Source organism: Marmota marmota, unplaced genomic scaffold (genome assembly GCF_001458135.2).
Source record: "Marmota marmota marmota unplaced genomic scaffold, marMar, whole genome shotgun sequence".
Classification (NCBI taxonomy): Eukaryota; Metazoa; Chordata; class Mammalia; order Rodentia; family Sciuridae; genus Marmota; species Marmota marmota.
The window spans coordinates 32,975,699-32,984,757 of NW_026000249.1; the positions used below are offsets into that span (position 1 = coordinate 32,975,699).

The 9,059-nt window shown below is 41.8% G+C and overlaps 1 long non-coding RNA gene across 3 annotated transcripts in view; it reads right to left on the reverse strand.

Annotated features, from left to right (window-relative positions):
* The window catches only part of LOC125614126, a 78,793-nt gene extending 75,110 nt beyond the window's left edge, over window positions 1–3,683 (reverse strand). For all 3 annotated transcript variants that reach the window (XR_007344771.1, XR_007344770.1, XR_007344769.1), the window contains exons 1-2: window positions 3,489–3,683; window positions 1,385–1,486 (exon numbers count right to left, since the gene is read on the reverse strand). This is a non-coding gene — a long non-coding RNA (uncharacterized LOC125614126). The remainder of the gene's footprint in view (window positions 1–1,384; window positions 1,487–3,488) is intronic.
* Between the last annotated feature and the right edge of the window lie 5,376 nt (window positions 3,684–9,059).

The following is a 9,059-nucleotide window of genomic DNA, read 5'->3' on the forward strand; positions in this document are numbered from 1 at the left end:
GGAGGGGAGGGGTGGAAGGCAAAAAGATTTCCTAAATACAATAAAAGGCAATAGCCATAAAAATTGACAATTGGGCTTCATTAAAAACACCAAAAGATACTAGTAACACAGTGAAAAAACAAACCACAAACTGAGAAAATATTTGTTTTATATATATATACACACATATATATCTAACACAAAAGACTCATGCAGAATATAAAATAATTCCTACAAAGAAATAAAACAATTCACAAGTGGGCAAAAGAACAGGCACTTCACAAAAGAATGTACAAATGTTTATTAAGTATATGAAGTGGCATTCAACATCATTACTCACCAGGAAATGCATATTAAACCCACAAGGACCACCTCACACCTATTAGAATGGCTACTATCAAAAAATAAAAAAAAAATAAATTAACCTGGATGTTATAATATTTATACACTGCTATTCAAAATGGAAATCATGATGAGCATAGTGGCAGTCTGTATTATCAGCTACTCAAGAGGCAGAGGCAGGAGGATCCTTAAGTTCCAGGCCAGCCTGGGAAACTTAGTGAGACTCAAAATTTAAAAAACAAGAAGGGCCAGGAATGTAGTTCAGCGGCAATGCACCCTTGGGTTCAATCCCCAGTATCAAAAACTAACTAAATAAATAAGTAAAAAATAAATTTTTTAAAAAGCCCTCCTTATTTCAGTTAAGTGGGCAAATCAGTGTGATGAAAAAAAGCAGCCAGGTAGTAAGAAAAATGCTGAGATTAAAAACAGGCTGTACTGGGCATGGTGGTGAACTCCAGAGGCTCTAGTAGGATAGCAAGTTCAAGAACCATCTCAGCAACTTAGAGAGATCCTGTCTCAAAATAAAAAAATAAAAAGTGCTGGGGATGTAGCTCAGAGGTAAAGCCCCTTGGTTCCATCCTTGGGACCAAAAATAAATATTTTTTAAAAAGCACTGGTTGAAAAGAAGCTTCTTCATGCATCTGTATTCTGATGAGTGTGATATCAAGGCAACTTTATTAAATTATATACTTATATCGGTTCAACAAGTTGACCCCTAACAATACCCCAAACAAAATTGGTGAGAACCAATGGGCAGTTTTATATGGATCCAGGAAAAGTATTTTTTAAAAGTTATCAAACAACTGGTTAAAGGCAAAGCCACATGGTCACACTAGGTAAATGATGCTTCTCATTTAGAACAATAAAGGTAATATAATGACATGCAATATTTTTATTTAAATACATTGTCTGAAATAGATTATACTTGTTTTCTCCTGAGATTACCTCAAAATACATTTCACTTCATATAAGTCTATAGAAATGTCAAAATATTGAGCATGAGAGCAACTACTGGAAGGCAATAATTATAAAGCCAAATAGGTGGATTAATTGTTTTACATACCTGTGGTTTTCAGATTCCTGTGCTTGCTTACTCATGTACATTCAACTCTTATTTTTCAGAAACTACTTCTGGAAGCTCCCGTTTTGGCTTCTACACTGCCACCTGTAGACATTAAAGAGAAATAAACCGTGCATTATTCATCAACAATGCATCTTTTCCAGGCGTGTAACAGGAACAATTGGGGGGAGAGGCAAAATATTTGCTCCAAAAGATGTGTCCTTTCTCCTCTGCGTGGAAATTTTTAAGGCATCCCTCTCCCTAAATGGTTTAACAAATTATATGATTAGAAAGAGTAACATACCTAAATCCAGGGTCATCAACTATTCAGCCCTCCGATCAGTTCATTAAGGAAAGAGATGGAGTCAAAGAACCCAACTTAACAGCCATTTCAAGACCTGCCGTGTAAAATTAGAAGACAACTTGCTCACTTTGTTAATCGGAGAATTAAGAATTTTGTAAATACCGCAATGAAACGTTGAGAGGAGAGAGACAAGCTTACTTTATCACAAGGTTGTAAAATTTCTATTTAAAATGTTAATACAGCTGGGCGCGGCGATGCATGCCTGTAACTGTAATCCCAGAGACTCAGAAGGCTGAAAAAGAATAGTAAGTTCGAGAACAGCCTCGGCAATTTAGAGACCATCTCAAAATTTTAAAAATAAAAATAAATAAGATTGGGAATGTAGCTCAGTGGTAAAGAGCCCCGATTTCAATCCCCAGTACCTAAATAAATTTTTTAAATGAAATGAAATGGTAATACTTCTAGACTGAACTACAGCTTTGTCCAAGCAGAGTTTGGTGGGGTGTTTTCATCCTAATGTCCTCCCTACCCGATTCGAATGCAGATAAATGCCGAAAGGTCTTCCTAACGCCCCATGGGTTTAAATACAGGTAGAGCTTTTTTCCTTTAAAAAAAAAAAAAAAAAGAGGAAAGGAGCGGAGGAAGAAAAATCCGAGTCCAAGCGGCCATGAGGTGAAAGAGGGATTTGTGTATCAGAGGGAAAGAGAGACGGACAGACAAACACTGAAATTCTAGAGTTAATTGAGAAAAACCGCACCGCACCGCACCGCACCGCGCAGCCTTTTACCTTCCTCGAAGTCCCACGGTCTACCTAGGACAAGTGCCCCAGCTCCAGCACCTTAAGCCAAACACACAAGCACCACCCCCCACGTAGGTAAGAGCGCCAGAAGCGCCACCTAGCCAGCGGGGCCGCTACCCCACAAATCCCGGGGCTTCTTTACCGCCACCAGAGATCCAACCCACTTACCCGTAATTCACTTTAACGCCCCGAAAGCCTGTTTAGGCTAATAAAATTGCAGCAAATTCAAGAAAATCAAGTCTCCTTGAAACACTCCCCTCCTCCCTAGGACGGACATTCACACACAACACTCTCCCCTCCCAAGCCCGAACACGCGCTGGGCCATCCCAAGAGGGTCTTTGGGGACCCTCCAGTGACTAATACTGCTCCCACGTGCCTCCATTAAACCCTCGCCCAAACGTGTACAAGCGCCAAGGGCATGTGCACAGCCAACCCGCAGAGATAAGTTCAGCAGACCCATTCCGCCCCGCACCCCCGCCACCTCCACCCTGGCCCTAAAAAGCATGAGGGAGCCCAAGGGAGAAGGCACAGGCGGCAGTACACAATACTCCTGCAACTCCAACCTTCCCCGCACACGCCCTGGCCGGTCCTGCCACCAGTCTCTCCTCCTAAGGTCCTACAATCACGCGGGCCGGGACCAGGGGGAGTCCTGATGGTTGCTGGGTGTGGATGTGAAGACGGGAGCGACCCGCACGCACCACCGAGATTGCGGGAAATGGGGGGTCGCAGTTCTCCAAAGCCGCACCGGGGTTGAGCTCCTACCAAGGGGACTGGGTGGGGGTGGGGACAGTGAGACTCTCGAGTGAATCCCAAGGGAGTGGGCTTTCCCACACCTCTTCCCCGCCTAACATGGCACGCGCGCACATTACGGGGCCGTGCACCTTTCTCCTGCCCCTGGACCTGCCCGGCCGTCACCCACAAGCGCAGCGGCCAGAAAGGAAGGGCATCCGGCCGGCGGCGGCGGCCCGGGGAGCGGGCAAAGCGCCTTGCTTGAGGGTGCCCACCTGCGCGCAGGGTCGCAGCTGCCGCCGGTGCGCCTGCCGGTGCGCTTTCTCCAGCTGCTGGAGGTAGAGGTAGCGGTTGCGGCCGGACTCCTGGACTCCACGCGCCTCCTCGCTCCTTCCGAGCGGCGGCCCTTGTTTCCTCTTCGTCCTCGAGGGCGAGTCGCCCACCTAGCCCGCAGGTTCTGCCACCGTCCCTCAGCCTGCCGGAGCTAAAGCTATCCTCCCCGCCCCTTTCCCGCCGCCCCGCGCAACGCTGCGCTCCGCCCCCCGCCCGCCCATCCCAGTGGGGGCCCAGCCGGGGGCTGCGGGCCCCGCGCCTCGTGCCGCAGATCCGGGGTTGGGGGAGGGCAGGGGGCGGCCCTGGGATCCGCCCCGACCCCAGTGCTGCGAACCCACTGGGACTCTAGGGGCCCGCCCTCACCCCGCGGCAAAGGGTGTAGGCACCGCACGCTCCGTGCTCCTTCTTCCAGCGTCTCTTCACTCCCCGCAGGGCACCTTCTAGGGCCCCGAGGGTGCCTCGTGTCTTGGGGGGAGGGGGGGTCTTGTGAAGCGGGGTGGAGTGAACCCAAGAAAGGAGGCGAAGAAATTACCATGTCAACTGCCAGGGGATGCAAGTTGCTGCCTGTGCCTTGTTTCTGTTACATTAACTACCTGGATGTGCTGCTGTCCTTGTTACAACCGCAGTAATATTCAGAGGCATGGATATAAGATTCCCAAGCTAATTAGTGTAAGGCTGTTGGTTTTTTTTTTATTTAATTTAATGATGGCAAAAGACAACAGATTCACTCTTTTTTAAAAAGTTGCTTTGCATATATGTATTATACATATGTATGTAAAGCCACATTTCTAATTTAAAAAATAGCAAAATATAAATAACAGAACAGCTGTGTTTTGCAGAAACAGATCCAGTGTGTATGTGTTATTTAAACCCACTGTAATTATATTAATTGGTTCGTTTTAAAGTGTATTTTAGGTATTTCCTAAAACAGGCTCAGAATTTAGGAATTAGGAACTCCTGAGTTTTAATTTGGCTTTTTGCCTTAGTTTTAAAATGTCATTTTCAGGGCTGGGGCTGGGGCTCAGTGGCAGAGCTCTTGCCTAGCACATGTGAGGCACTGGGTTCGATCCTCAGCACCACATAAAAATGAGTATATAAAAATAAAAGCTATTGTGTGCATCTACAACTAAAAATATTTAAATATGCCAATTTCATGGAAATTACTAAATGTAATTATTTAGAAAATGGATTCTTTTTCTTCCAGGTTGGCACAGATCAGGCAAAGGATAGGTTTTTTTAAGTCAAGAAACAATAAAATTCTCATTCATTTTCTGGTTATGAACTATCTGGTGTGGTAGCCTTTTCTTTAGTGTTTTTCAGACAAACTTCCTTTCTGTTTTCTCTTACATTCTTCTTCAAAATTTTCTCCCTGAATAAAGTTATAGGTGCCAGGATTTTTTAGCCTCTATTTTCTTAGAGAGAGGAAAATTCATTAATAATTCAGTATCAAAATAAACCCCAAGCTCATGATATAAAATTTTACACTGATTAATCCTATTTTTCAACTCTGCTTTTAGTAAGTTAACCTAATGCTTGAAAACTAAGAGTTTTTAAAGTTTCATCATTATAAGAATAAAATGTGTACTTTTTAATTAACATTTCAAACCAAATTAAATTCATTAAATTGACTAATGAAAAGTATATCAGTACTGTACGTGTTGTAAATGAGGACAATGGAGATGATAAACATTTCTGGAGAAGAGACTCTGAAGCAAAGAAAACAGTCTTTAGAAAAACTGATGATCCCCTTTTCAAGAGAAGGATGACAAATGCCAGTAATTATGCAAAGAATGACTGCTGCCTCTTTTCTCTTTGCTTTGGTTTTGTGGCTAGGCCTGCATTTATCTCTTTTGATCATGGTAATAAAAGTAAAGTAATTCAGCATTCTGGTGACATTACTTAGTAAATTAGCAATTTGAAAATGCTTTTATTACCTAATTAATCCAAGTAAATGCCTCTGATAAATCCGGTTTCGCTCTTACATTTTGTGTGTGTGCCTCCAGAGAAACACTTGCAAGACATAAAAACAGCTAAGGCAAGCTCAACAACAATTGCAAGCCAGATTCCTTGGGTGTATGTGTTGCAATAGTTAATATAAGTGGCCTTTGGGTCTTAAATTATATATCAGATATTGGTTATAATTTGCTCATTGGCTGCTTCTTTAATGAGTTCCTATGTGTTTGCTTTGCCCTGTTTATTCCCCAGAAGTGTATTTTGTTTCTTTCTATCTGCCTTATTAAATTTATCTTCACTTAAACTATTTGTATTGAATTTCCAAGAATCAGACCCTAATCCATAGCTCACTTGACAATCATTTTTGTCCTTCAAATGGAGTCTCCCTTGAGGTCTTTGATAAGAATCCGGCAAGATTAAACATCCAAAATTGGAAAGAGTACTTCATCAGGCTTGGTTCTAACTAAGAGATAACAATCAGATTTCTCAAAACCAGGAGGGTGTGACCCATTTGAATAAAAAGAAGCAAGAAACAAAACAGCAAATCCTTTTTGTTCAGGTCAAAACTAAGGCAACAAAATTTCAATTGAACCTCTTTCTATTCCTGAATTGTTGCTACAAGGTATGTAAAGTGCACAATTCAAATAATTTTATCTGTGTTTTCTTTTCACCACTCTTTCACCACTACAAATCCTTTGCTCCACTGACCAAACACCATTACATTTCACATTCCCCTTTTAGTTCCTGTGCTATTGAGAATTTTTCACTGATCTTTAAATAAGAAAGTACACTGGACACTCCAGCTGTCCCCAAGGAATCCTGTGTCACCCTCCATTGGTTTCAAAAGTTCTCTTGACATGTCTGTGACTTCGATGAAGAAAGATCTGAATATCCCATATAGACCCCTGGATAGGGAGCTCTAATGACTAGTCTGAGTTCAAAACAGTAGGGTTAAAACAAAACAAGATGTTTTTGTTCTAACAGTTTAATCCTATTGGCATCTCCCATTCTGATTCCCATCCCAGAAAAAAAAAAAGTTTCATAATGTGTTAGCTTTCACCTCTTGAGAAATGTCCTCCTGCTAAGTATTTAAATAGTTTTGTGTTCATTCACTCTTTGAGATGCTAGTCTGAACATAATACAGATTTCTTTCTTTCCTCTGGTATCTGAGAATGGATTTATAGGGAGATAATGGGACAGTTCTTTTTCCATTTTCCTTTTCTTTTTTTTTTCCTCTAGGAAAAGCATGAACTCAATTTCTTTACTTTGGTTGATTAGGATTAGTGGGTAACATCATTGATTCAGATTTGCAGAATGTCAATTACTTTAATTGGTCTCCTCCTTGTGTTAAGGAAATATGTCACCATTTACCTCACAAGACAATGAGGCTAGAGACAATACCACCCATGTAATGTTCAGATTGAAATGTTGATGCTCTAAGCTAAGTTACTTTAAAATATGTGTGTGTCTTTGCATATATGTAGGTGTGTGTATGTATAATTTAAAGCTAAATATAAACCTGAATACTTGTAATAGATCCTTCAGCTACAAAACCTTTGGTAAGCTCTCTTGTGTTTTTGTTCATTTGTTTGTTTTGTTTTGCTTCAGGTATGTGGTAAACTGAAAAATAATACCTCACTATTTACCTTACTCACAATTCTGATCCCAATCTTTCCATAAATTCCCAGCATTATTAAACCATATCATTCCATGATTTTTAAAAAAAGGGGGGGGGGAGTAATCCCAGCTACTCAGAGGCTTAGACAGAAGGATTACAAGAATGAGGCCAAACTAGGCAATTTAGTGAGACCCTTCTCAAAATTAAATAAATTAATTAATTAAAGGGCTGGGGGTGTAGCTCAGTGGTAGAACACTTGCACAGCATTTGTAAGCCCCTGGGTTCAATCCCCAGGACCACAAAAATAACAATTTTTAGGGGATGGGGTTGTAGCTCAGTGGTAGAGTGCTTGCCTAGCATAAGTGAGGCACTAGGTTTGATCCTCAGCACCACATCAAAATAAATAAATAGACAGATGAATAAATAAAAGTATTGTGTCCACCTGCAACTAAAAATTTAAAAAAACAAAACAAGTTTTTAAAAATGAAAAGAGGGGTTGGGGTGTAGCTCAGTGGTAGAGCACTTGCCTAGCATATTTAAGGCCCTAAATTCAATCCCCAGCACTGAAAAGAAACAAAATAAAAAAGAAGGAAAGGAGCAAACAAAAGCAAGAAAAAGCAGTATGATAAAATGATTATATGTGATTATATGTATGACTGGTTAGCACAACAGATAAGCACATCAGGTTAGTAAAATCATAATTTCCTCCCACTATGGACAATCTTGTTTTGTTCTGTTTCAGAGTTGGCAATTAAAGACAACCTATGGGCTGGGGCTGGGGCTCAGTGGTAGAGCACTCGCCTAGCACATGTGAGGCTCTGGATTCAATCCTCAGCACCCCATAAAAATAAATAAATAAAATAAAGGTATTGTGTCCAACTACAATTAAAAAATAAATATTAAAACAATGTTTAAAAAAAGACAACCTATATGGTGACATATTTCCTTAATTGTGTCCCTCAAAAGGATAGGTTGAAATTCTACCCTGTGAAACCTACAAATATGACCTAATTTGGAGAGAGGGTCTATAATTAAGAGGAGTAAAATGGTCCCTTTTACTGGAGTAAAATGGTTCCTTAATCCAAGGTGTGACTTGTATCCTTACAAAAAGTGGAGATGTAGACACAGAAGGAATTTGGCCTCAGGAAGGCAGAGAGACTGGAGTTACATTGCCACAAGCCAAGGAACACCTGGTACTACCAGAAGTCAGACAAGAAAGGATTCTCCCCTAGAGGTTTCAAAAAGAATATGATCCTTCTACTACCTTGATTTTGGCCTTCTAGCCTTCAGAATTGTGAAACAATACATTTCTGTTGTTTTTGGTCACCCAGTTTGTGGTACTTTGTAGCCTTAGGAAATCAATACACCAGGAAATCATCATCAACTCCTGGTGATGGCAGCCCATCATCTTCTACACCCAGTGTAAAGTAAATGTTTAAGCACAGGGTATATAAGAATGCTAGAGCTGGTGTGGTGGAGCATTCCTATAATCTCAGCAGCTCAGGAGGCTGAGGCAGTAGGATTGCAGGTTTGTAGCCAGCCTCAGCAATTTGGTGAGCCTGTAAGCAACTTAGTGAGACCCTGTCTCAAAATTAAAAAATAAAAATAAAAAGGGCTGGGATGTGGCTCAGTGGCCAAGTGCCCCTTGGTTTTGTTGGGTGCAGAGCAGGCTGAACTCTGTTGTCTGCAGGGCATGCTGAACAGATGTTGGCTGCAAGATAGCCCACGCACTCAAACCCCCCTCTATCTGGTCCTTTATCACCTGTTTGCCTCAAGTCTGAACATTCAACCCTGCTTAAGGCTGAACACTTAACCCCCCCTTGGGCCAACAAGGCAGCTTGCAGACCCAGAGGCCCCATTAGATTTGGGCTATAAAAACTCCCTCCTGCCAGGCCCCCCTCTCTCTCCCTCTCTCTCTTGCTCTTTCTCTCTTGCTCTCTCT